The sequence below is a fragment of the Carassius gibelio genome, chromosome B16 (genome assembly GCF_023724105.1).
Source record: "Carassius gibelio isolate Cgi1373 ecotype wild population from Czech Republic chromosome B16, carGib1.2-hapl.c, whole genome shotgun sequence".
Lineage (NCBI taxonomy): Eukaryota > Metazoa > Chordata > Actinopteri > Cypriniformes > Cyprinidae > Carassius > Carassius gibelio.
In genome coordinates, this window is record NC_068411.1 from 5,378,842 (window position 1) to 5,390,899 (window position 12,058).

A 12,058-nucleotide genomic window follows, 5' to 3' on the forward strand; every position below is an offset into this window, starting at 1 on the left:
ATAAAATACATTATATAGCTGTGTATACACACCATGAGTTCAACTTTCATCTCGTGAACAGTAGTCAACATTAGTGTATTTAATTCATTCACCAGACCCAAACACACACAAGTTTCAAATCCACTGGCTCAGTTAACATTTGTAGTATAGTGATAATAGCAGTGTATATCTTATTTGCATATGAAGTGATATTATAAATCCTGTAAACATATAGAAGGTAATATTTGGACTTCTCCGGTTCTCTGCACTGACTTTAAGCACAACCGGAAAGATCTACGCACACACTCGCAAGACCGGCAAAATCCAAGATGGCGGAGATATGCAACTAGCCCATAGATCAGGTACTGAGGGTAGAGTCATTTTATTACAATAGGCCCAACCAGTACAATATTATCTTAAATATTTTGAATTCACAAACCTCTGAGTCCACACATTAAAAAAAACAAAAGTCTCTAGACCAACAAGTCTAAACAGTATAATATATATTATATTGCAATTATATGTGTATAATAAAATATAAAAGTGCTATTTATATTGTATTATTGTTAAAATGACTTTTTCTACAGTGTAATGAGTTCTCTTTGTTAGCATTAGCTTTACTTACATATTTTATGCGAGTTAGACAAAATATTTTTGACTTAAATCAGAATATCATTGCCACCTAATTATTAAAGAACAGTAATGAGTATAAATGACTATAAATGAGATCTACCCACTTAGCCTATTTTGTATTGACAACCATATGCAATTTAAAACTACATACTGTATTTTCAAGATTAGTTTGTATTTGTGTTGCATTTTTCTAGGTAGTTTCTTATTTATAAATTAATTTGTATATTAAGCTTATTTCAAGAACAAATCAAAGTATCTTAATAATGACACACACTCAGAAAAAAGCAATAAATTAGGGCAATCAAATAAAAATGAGAATTTTGAATATTCATTGAATTTAGTCTAAAAATCCACATTTGAATGCAAAAACATTGCCTTCACATTTTACGTGTGCATCAGGCAGACTTATCAGTAGGCACGTTTCCATTACCCTTCAAAGTGCGTAAATGAAATGGAAATGTGTCCGTTTTGCAAAAATGCTCATATATTATTTGCAAAACTGCAATGGAAACATTTTTTTCGCATTTACAGGTCACATGGTGTATGTAAAAAGTCATATTATCATTCTTCAAGAAACTGTGCGCAACGACTTATTTGACTATGGTTTAAACTAAAGTTTTGTATCAGACTAGCGTTAGTCGACTAGTCTAAAAGCAAGACACCCCCAAAAAGATGGTAAGAAAAAAAAATACTTTGTGTGTGGGGTACATTTGAAACACCTTTGAAACATTTGAAACACCTTAAAGTGCGTTCACAACTTGTCTGATCTGTGATATTTTCTTCGCACATGCGTATTAGCTCCCTCTTTAATAATGGTAAATTTGAAGTACATGCGCTTCTCCAGACCGAAGATATCGGTCGGTTTAAATTCGTGGCATATGTGTGGTTGTACGAGACAATTTGAACGAGAGACGATCCATCTAAAGTTGACCAATCAGAAGATGACATAAACCACACAAGAAAAGGGTGACAATGGCAGCGCCACATTGTTTGAAAGACTGTTTACTTATTGTTATTTACCCATTTTAATTTAGCACATTAAGTGGCTGTGTCCAGTGCTGAAATTTAAATCTGTGATAGAAATTTAAAGTGTCTATTATCTTAATTAAAGGAATAGTTTACCCAAAAATTTAAATATATTACTCCCTTTATGTTGACTACACGTAACAAACCCGTTGGTTTTGATTACCAGCATTATTCAAAGTTTATTTTTTTGAGTTCTGCGGAAAAAAAAAAAAGTCAGGGGTTTACAAACATTTAGGGCAAATTGATATAATAATGTCAATGTTGACAGAATTCTGGTTGTAGAAACTGTCATTGCTGTGCAGCAAAAAAACTAAATGCCACAATAAAATGCTTGAAAAATACACATTCATCGCATCCATAGCTTCCTGTTGGTCAATTTGTCTCTTATTATAATGCATGGTCAGTACAGACATGTAGTTGAACTTTCCCACAACATTCTAATTTATTGAGATGCACCTGTTAGTTCATTTATTTCAGTAATTCAACTCAAATTGTGGAACTTGTGTATTAAATAAATTCAGTGCACACAGTCTGAAATAGTTTAAGTCTTTAGTTATTTTAATTGTGATGATTTTGGCTTACATTTAACAAAAACCCACCAATTCACTATCAACAAATTAGAATACTTAATGAAAAAAATAAAAATCACTTTTAGTGAATCATTGGCCTTCTGGAAAGTGTGGGCAGGTGCCAAATCCTGCTGGAAAATGAAATCAGCATCTTCAAAAAGCTGGTCAGCAGAAGGAAGCATGAAATGCTCCAAAATGTCTTGGTTAAACAGGTGAAGTGACTGGTTTTCAAAAAACACAATGGACCAACACCAGCAGATGACAAAGTACCCCAAATCATCACAGACTGGAAACTTAACAGTGGACTTCAAGCAACTTGAGCTATGAGCTTCTCCAGACTCTAGGACCTTGGTTTCCAAATGAAATACAAAACTTGCTCTCATCTGAAAATAAGACTTTGGACCAAAACTGTAAAATAGAGACAAATGAGAATCACGGAAAGGTAAATATGATAGATCAGATGCCACATTATTTTGAGAAGTTAATTATTGATGAATTTTTCCAATTTTAGTATTGTCGTGGCAAAATTTAAATAAACTCTCGTCAGTATAAGAGACAGACTCAAATTTAGGTATAATTAACAAAAAGCTTTTATTCTTTGCAAAGAAGGTCAGACAGTCATACAGCAATGAAAAACACATGCTTATATAGGTATACAGAAGCAATGTTAAATGAATTTTTCCACCACAGTATTAAAAACTGTAATAAATTGATCGCATAGATCACTAGAACATAGATGAGAAAGAAGGGTATCAGGAGGCCGTAAAATATAATTTACTGTATTAAACAAGGACCTTGTATTCCCCCCTAATCTATTCTAATCATATTAGAGTAGTAATAAGATTTAGATGTTAAAGCCCATGTTGCAGGTTAACCACCAGTCGATTAATGGGTACATAAATCACTTTAGATATGTATATCATTTTTAAAATGTCTCAAAAATGGTCTTAAAGACCAGTTTTTTAAGTTTTTGATATAAAAATTTTTTTTTACGCAATTCGATGAGGACATCACGTTGAGGAGAAGTGGAGGAAAGGTAGCCTCAGTCTCGTATTAGAACTATGGCGACTGACTGTGATGAGAAAGAGTAAGTAAGAGCCAACATGTATGATGGCCCGCAGCTGTATAATTTCAAACCTGCCAGACTTGTTAGGGCAAATGAGGAATTGCCAAGAACTGATGGCCGCCAAAGCCAATTAAATGCATGGTCCGAAGAGAATGAGTGGAGAGTTGGTGAAGTGTCCTGGTGAGTTGCTGTCATTTAGCATCGCAGCAATGAGCACTGGAACTAGTCTACGAGCAGCAGTGCACAATAACGAACGACACATTTTTTTTTTTTTTTTATTGTCATTAAATAGCATAGAGTTAAAAAAACAACGTTTTCTTTATATCTAGTGGCAGTGATCACAGGGCCATGAAGAGACCTTTGGAGGGGCAGGTGCTCAAAGTATAAAAGGGGCACATGGATTAAGACTTTAAATAGCGCTGCTCAAAATATCAATACAGCATTATATTGTGATGCATTCTTTGCTGATTCACGTATCGATATGGAATGGATGATTATGTGCCAGCCTCTTTCTCCATGCTTGCATCTTTCTGCATTGTTTCTGTCACTTTTGCCTCTACATTTGCCTCTTTTTCTGCCTCTATCACCATCTCCTCATCTGATCTATTACTTTCCACTCTCTGTCCATCTAGGAACAGGGCACAATTTACTATTTTAGCATTAATCTATTATTTTAACCATCACTACTACTCTTGCACCTAATCAATAAGTCCACCTTAAATATTGATACAAAACATTAAACACCTGATACACTGGAATGTAGTGATTAATATTATTTTTACAGTTGTAGTTGCTGTTGTCTAAAATTTAACACCTTTGCAGTGTAAACAAATGACAGGCTACTTGTGTTATTCTTACCTGTTGTGCTCTTCGTGAACCAGCTGGATAGGGATCCACTGCCTTTTGCTGCCTCAAGCAGCTCCTTTTTTATTTATTTATTTTTGTCCTCTCTTTGCTAGGCATCTTTGCACTACAAAACACAAACACAAAAGGACATTTCATACCTTTTCCTGAAATCTGCTAGGGTCAAATCTCCTTCACACTGCACTTTGATGTCAGGTATATAATTCATTTTATATTTACATTGATATTTTTACATTTACTTCCAGAGATATATTATTGAATTTACAGGCTAAAGTGGTCTTGCTGTTGTAAACACTGTTGCTATAGTAGAAAAAAAAAATTGTGTCACATTTAAAATATAATTATATTTTAATTCATTTCTGAATAGTTTTTATTTTTATAATGATAATTCAGAGATTGAGAAAATCTAAATAAGCCTTACCAGTGTTGTGATAATTATTTTTAAGGCACTCAAAAAAAAAAAAAAAAGACCAGACCCCTCGATGCCTGTGAAACTTTTCTCCCTCAAACCGCACGCTAGCGTTACTTCTACACTACAGCAATATAAACAACATATCTGCATGTTCTCACATCACATTGTTCTTGTAAAATAATAATAATAAGTAAATAAACATCAAAATCACTTTGCTGAGAATGAAACACCACTTACCAGCTGCCACGGTGTTCAAAATATCATCTAGCAACTAAAAAATGCTTGTGCGGCGTGAGGAATCATCCCAGTCGGATGAGGTCGTCGTCGTCAGGTGAAAGGTCATCATGCGGGTCATTTTATTTAAGGCAAAAGTATTATCAGAGAATGTCTAATATGGCGAGAAGTTTCACTCTAACTACACGTACAGCTTCTGAACTGGTTGCAGTTCCACTCTGATTCCATTTGAGGGCGCTCACAGGACGTGTGCAGAATCAATGGAGGTCAATGGCGGTATACCCCTCAAAATCCACTTTTCTCAGGATATAATTTTTTTGTCTAGTAAATTGAATGTTGTATTCGAAAGGAGATGCAAAGAAATTACACATAGCTGGGTGTAAGATTTTTTAGAGTCACTTATTTGCTTTAAAAAGTATTTTAAAATGTAAATGACGTCATACACATCGTACCATGGTTGGTTAGGAATGGGCAGAGAAAGGAGTTTGCCGGATGGTAGATGACGTGGACTCTTCGAGATGGCGCATTCCCTACATCCTTGCGCATACCTTCTGATGTCGGATGCCATGCTGGGCCACCAGAAGCTTTCCTTCAGCAGCGAGAGGGTTTCATTGACCCCCGGGTGGCCAGTGCCAAGTGAGGTGTGAGCAGAGTGGATGAGTGGAGTGTTCCGTTTCCTGGTGATGCATTGCAAGCCAGGTGGGCAACCCGGCAGAGTGTTGAGGAATTGGAGGAGGGTAGAGTCTTAGTGGACCAAGTGATCGGGCAGACGATGAGTTTCTCAGGGAGCACGGCTTCAGGTTCCTCCGGGATTTCTTCAGGAGTGTTACAACGGGATAAGGCGTCAGCCTTGATATTCTTGTATCCAGGTCGATAGGAGATTGAGAAATTAAAGTGGGTAAAAAAAATGCCCATCAAGCTTGCCGGGGGTTAAGCCTCTTGGCAATATGCAGATACTCTAGGTTTTTGTGGTCTGTTAGGACCAGGAAAGGATGTCTAGCTCCCTCCAGCCAAAGCCTCCACTCCTCAAGAGCCAACTTGATGGTAGAAGCTCTTGGTTGCTGATGTCATAGTTACCCTCCTTCAGGGTATTGAAAGCCTCCGTGGCAGCTGGGGTCCAGGACAGAGACTTGGGCTTATTACGGAGAAGACTTGTAAGAGGATTGGTGATGGAGCTGTAACCTTGGATGAAGCGGTGGTAGAAGTTAGCGAAGCCGAGGAATCTTTGACGTTGTTTAATGGTAGTGGGTGTTGGCCAGTTCCTGATGGCATCCTCCTTCCCCTCGACTGAGGGCTGATGTAAGGAACACTTCTCCGCTTTCAGGTAGAGTTGGGACTCCCTCAGGCGTTTCAGGACCTCCGCAACGTGGTGTCGATGTCCCGCCAAGCTCCGGGAGTAAAAGTGAAGTGACATTCAGCCAAGTATGGTGACCCATACTCAGAATTTGTGCTCTGCATTTAACCCATCCGAAGTGCACACACACAGAGCAGTGAACACACACACACACACTGTGAACACACACCCGGAGCAGTGGGCAGCCATTTATGCTGCAGTGCCCGGGGAGCAGTTGGGGGTTCGATGCCTTGCTCAAGGGCACCTAAGTCATGGTATTGAAGGTGGAGAGAGAACTGTACATGTACTCCCCCCACCCAAAATTCCTGCCAGCCCGGGACTCAAACTCACAACCTTTCGATTGGGAGTCCAACTCTCTAACCATTAGGCCACGACTTCCGAAGTACCTTGTGTATGAAGTCCTGGAATACTGAGGGGGCATTGACCAGGCCATACAGCATCACAAGGTACTTGTAGTGTCCAGCAGGGGTTATAAAGGCTGTCTTCCACTCGTCCCCCTCACGTATTCTGATGAGGTTATATGCACTGCGGAGGTTATATGTGCTGAGAGAGAAAGTGGATATCGGAATTTCACGGTGATATTGTTGAGGGACCATCAATACATAATAATCAATACATGGCCGCAAGCCTCCGTCCTATTTCTCCACGAAGAAGAAACTTGAAGCAGCAGGGGAAGTTGATGGACGGATGTAGCCTTGAGCCAGTGCCTCCTTGATGTATAGCACAGTCCCATGGCCGGTGTGGAGGCAGCTTGGAGGCTCGTTTGGGGCTGTCTCAATGGAGGTGGTGCAGACAGACAGCTGTTCCGGGAGAGGAGAGGATGGAACCAGAAACCCAGACAAACAGTTTTGGAAACAAGTGTCACCCCACTTCAGAACTTCGCCGGTCTTTCATGAGATGACCGGGTTTTGCTGCTCCAACCACGGGCGCCCTAGGATCATGTCAGCGGTGGATTACTCCAGAACCAGCAGATGGTTCTTTTCCACATGAAGCAGACCAATTTTGAGTGTTAGAGGGCCGACACTACGGCGAACCTGTCTTGTGCTTAGCGGTTTAACAGTTATTAAATGGATCTGATAGGCTGATGGCGTTGCCGTGGTAGTGAGGTTGAGCTGACGGCAGAGGGTGCCGGAGATGAAGTTGCCCGCTGACCTAGAATCGAGGAGGGCATTGACTGGAAGGGAAACGTCAGTGGCAGTAAGTGTTACAACAGTGGTTAGTGGCTTCATCTGATACTTGGAAGGGAAAATGGCACTCACCATGGGGCCTGTTTGTTGTTGGTGCCTGTACTGCATTTGAGCTCCGTCACTATATGCTTTTTATTGACTTTTTATCTTAAAAATTAATTTTATACACCATCGTTTCCGTTTATATAACGTGTGAATATATCCTGTATTGTGTAGCAGAAATGACTCGAACCAGGCAAAATAGAGTCGATCAGGGCTGTGGCTGAAACACAAGCCGAATTCCTCAGTAAGACAACAGGAAGTCATAAAACATTCCGTGCCACAAGTCCCAAGCAAGATAACCAACCAACGCTTTCACAGAACAGCTTTCAACATTAACACCACTAGAACAATTATTGCCAATTTCAATTCAATCTCCGACGAAAGCCCCAGAGAAGTCGTGCTTCACGCCAGGGTTAACGACACCACGCTGCGGCAGATGGAGACGCTGAAGAGGGACTTCAGCAGCCTGATCGAGACGGTTCGCAGCACGACGCCCACAGCAACAATCATCGTGTCAGTACCACTGCCCATGTATCGACGAGGACACGAAAAGTTCAGTAGACTTTTTGCTCTAAATGAATGGTTGTTGTCATGGTGTAAAGAACAGAAACTGCTATTTGTTAAAAACTGGAATCTTTTCTGGGAGTGTCCTAGGCTGTTTCGCGCTGATGGTCTGCACCCCAGCAGAGGCGGAGCGGAGTTGCTCTCTGACAACATCTCCAGGACACTTCGCTCTATGTGACTAGTGAGACAATTCTCAAATAACTATTTTGATGACTTTTGTTCCACCCACTTAAATGATAAAAGTACTTGCGCTGAAAAATCTATTAAAACTGTGTTCCCCGAATAGTGAGGTCAAAATATAAATTGAATGTAGGATCTAGAAAGAATCTTATCATGATTAATTTAGAAACATATAAAGTAAATGAAAAAAAACAATCTTTAAAGTTTGGGCTCATAAATATTAGATCACTCACACCCAAAGCAGTTATTGTAAATGAAATGATCACAGATAATAGTTTTGATGTACTCTGCTTGACTGAAACCTGGCTAAAACCAAATGATTATTTTCGACTCCACTAAACTACTGTTATAAGCATGAGCCACGTCAGACTGGTTGTGGCGGAGGTGTTGCAACAATATATAGTGATATTCTCAATGTTACCCAGAAAACGGGATACAGGTTCAAGTCATTCGAAATACCTCTGCTTAATGTTACACTGTCAGACATGCAAAAGAAATCTAATGTATCTCTTGCTCTGGCTACTGTGTATTGACCACCAGGGCCGTATAGAGTTCCTAAAAGAATTTGCAGATTTCCTCTCAGACCTTCTGGTTACAGTTGATAAGGTGCTAATCATGGGAGATTTTAATATTCACGTTGATAATACAAATGATGCATTAGGACTTGCGTTTACTGACCTAATAAACCCTTTTGGAGTCAAGCAAAGTGTCACCAGGCCCACTCATATAGATAGATCTTACTGCTATATATATCGTACCTCAATGTGATGATGTTACAGACCATTTCCTTGGGATTGTGGCGCCTCCCATTATGCAGGGCAGCCGCGGCGTTTCAGTGCTGTGTGTTTGTTTTTGTTTTTTGCTGTTGTTCGCTGTTGTTTTTCTAAATATGCGGTTTAGCTACAATCGTGACATGCTTATGAACATTAGGGGAACAATGCCTGCCAGCTTGATCCCCGAATTTCTGACTTTTGAGGAGGATATCATTAAGTCAGCGACAAGAGTTAAGCGACGTAGCCGAGCGAGAGGGAGGAGAGCTGGGGCGCTCCACAGGTGGAGGAAGCGGGGACACCGGGTTCCTCTCCCTGCTGTCTGCCTGTCTAACGTGCGCTCTCTCAGTAACAAAATTGAAGAGCTTAATCTACTGTTAAGGACCAGCCGAGATTTCCGTATGAATTCGGCTTTTGTCTTCACCGAAACCTGGTTGAACATGGACATTCCGGATTCAGCGGTGGAATTACCTGGATTTAACTTAATCAGAGCCGACCGCGACAAAGGACGAAGTGGGAAGACATCGGGCGGAGGTCTGTGCTGTTATATTAATTTAAATTGGTGCACTGACTTTTCAGTATTATACAAACATTGTTGCCCCTTGTTGGAGTTCCTGGCTATAGACTGTAGGCCATTTTATGCCCCTAGAGAGTTTGCCTCTGTTATATTTGGTTGTGTGTATATTCCACCTGAAGTTAACACACGGGAAGCGCAGTACGTTCTAACGGAGCTGATTATAAATATTGAGGATAAGCACCCTGACTCTGTACTACTTGTTATGGGTGACTTTAATGCATGTCATTTGAAACATGATCTGCCCAAATATAAACAGCTAGTTAGTTGTCCGACTCGGGGAGGAAATATACTGGATCATTTTTATTCTGTTCACAAAGCAGCATATCGTTCACTTCCCCGTGCCCCTCTTGGGAACTCAGATCATGGTTTAATTCAGATGGTCCCCATCTACAAACAAAAACTAAAACTAGCAAGGGCGGTACAGTATACATCTAAAAGATGGACGACAGAGGCAATTTGTATGTTACAGGTCTGTTTAGATACCACTGATTGGGAATCCATGCGTGCTTCTTGTGACTCTTTGGACTCATATACTGACACTGTGTGTTCATATATTTCATTCTGTGAGCAAGCTTGTATTCCCACCAAAACTGTGGTGAAATATAACAACAACAAACCCTGGTTCACAAAATCCCTTAGGCTACTCAGGGAAACCAAAGAACAAGCCTACAGAGAAGGAAATGTTGATGAGTACAGGTTGGCCAGACAAAAGTTAAATAAAGAGATTAGGAAAGCAAAAAGTGCCTATAAAGTGAATATGGAGGAACAATTTGGCATTAATGACTCTTCTTCAGCTTGGAGGTCACTGAAGAACTTGACAGGCTATAAAAGTAATAAACAACAAGTCACTCCATCTGCTAAACTGGCCAATGAATTCAATGTTTTTTATACAAGATTTGAGAAATCTCCATGCCCTCACCCTTTTCCTCCCGGGAGTGTTACACTCAGAGAGGGGGAGAACATTGGCCCTCAAGATCAAGTCGCCTCTGATATTGACTTTGAAATTGAGGAGAAGGATGTGTATCAGATATTCAGCCGACAAAATGTAAGGAAAGCGAGTGGCCCTGATGGGATTTCACCTGCCACCCTGAAGTACTGTGCTAGTCAGCTAGCCCCAGTTTTTACGGACATTTTTAATCAATCAATTGTTTTATGCAGTGTTCCGAGTTGTTTTAAGTCATCAACCATTATTCCAGTACCAAAGAAAAACAAAGCTGTGGACCTAAACGACTACAGACCGGTGGCCCTTACATCAGTGGTCATGAAATGTTTGGAGCGGTTGGTTTTGTCACATCTTAAACCTATTACAGCTAGCACACGTACGTCGCGGAGACGTCTGCTGAAGAGCGCATCATCTGATAAACATCGGATTCCTTTTTTATAGTCGTATTTTGATCGTCTGTAGATCGTCTGTTTGAGCTGTTAAATTAAACGTCTACCCTACCTCTAAATGACATCTATACGACGTATCTTTATCACCCGAAATATGCCGGCATGTCCGTCGAGAACTGGAAGCTGCTATACTTGATTAATTTAAAGGGAAATACTTGAAGAAATAACGATCATTTAAAATCCATGTTCTGTGATTTGCTCTTAGTACAAGAACGTATATAGCATGTTTAAAAGCAAACATCACATTATTTTGTAGACATACATTTATTTATTAAATGTATTATATTCCATTGATGTTTTCAAGGAGACACAAACACTTTTTCTTTACTTATGTGCACAGAATGACACTGTGCGCTTTCGTTAACATTAATGTCTAAATGATCAGACAAAAGGTGACATACTTTACTGGAAACAAACAAGAACAAAAGCACAAAAAAAATGTTTTAACAACGTAATCCATCATGCACTTTTAAATCGGTTTGTCCAACTGTCCCTGTTAATGAAGATAAACGCGTGTGGAAGTTATTTTGTACAGCGCGTGTTAAGATCATTGACTATTTGTATGTTTTAAGTGTTCAACATTTCAAGATTAGTGATTGTACTTAACACATATATATATATATGTTGAGCAAGTTACTCAAAATAAACTACAGTATGATTATTTTGTACTTCAAGTGTAATAACATTACTGTACTATTTACACACTTGTAAATGTTAAACTTGAGATGTTTGTTAAATTCACTATTGTTTTAGACAAATGTTCAATAGTCTATACAGTATTTAATGCAATTACTGTACATCCTGCCTATAAGTGAACTCCAGAATAATTCTGAGCAATACTCTACTCAATAATTAGTCCCATCAACACTTACCTGTCTACATAACTATATAACTTCCTGGAAAGTTCAGCTTCAAGCCTTCTCAAACACTACTGAACCTGCTATTTGTGGTCTTCAGGAGCACTGCTTAATTACAGACAGGGCTGTTGGAGCAATGTTGAATTTGACAGAATTGATCACCCTGATTATTATAATTAAGGGGTGATTCATGGCTTTAGTTCATGTAGTTCTTTACCTTTACTGATTTTGGCATACAGGTCATGAAAACCCCAAATTCCGGATGAAATATGCTAATTTTTTGAGATAGGAATTTGGGGTTTTCATGAGCTGTATGCTAAAATCATCAGTATTAAAACAATAAAAGACCTGA

General features: G+C 39.5%; 1 protein-coding gene across 1 annotated transcript in view; it reads left to right on the forward strand.

The window, feature by feature from the left end:
* Positions 1 to 12,058, forward strand: part of LOC127974867 (uncharacterized) — a 42,603-nt gene that overhangs the window by 7,724 nt on the left and 22,821 nt on the right. The gene's annotated exons all lie outside the window — the stretch shown is intronic.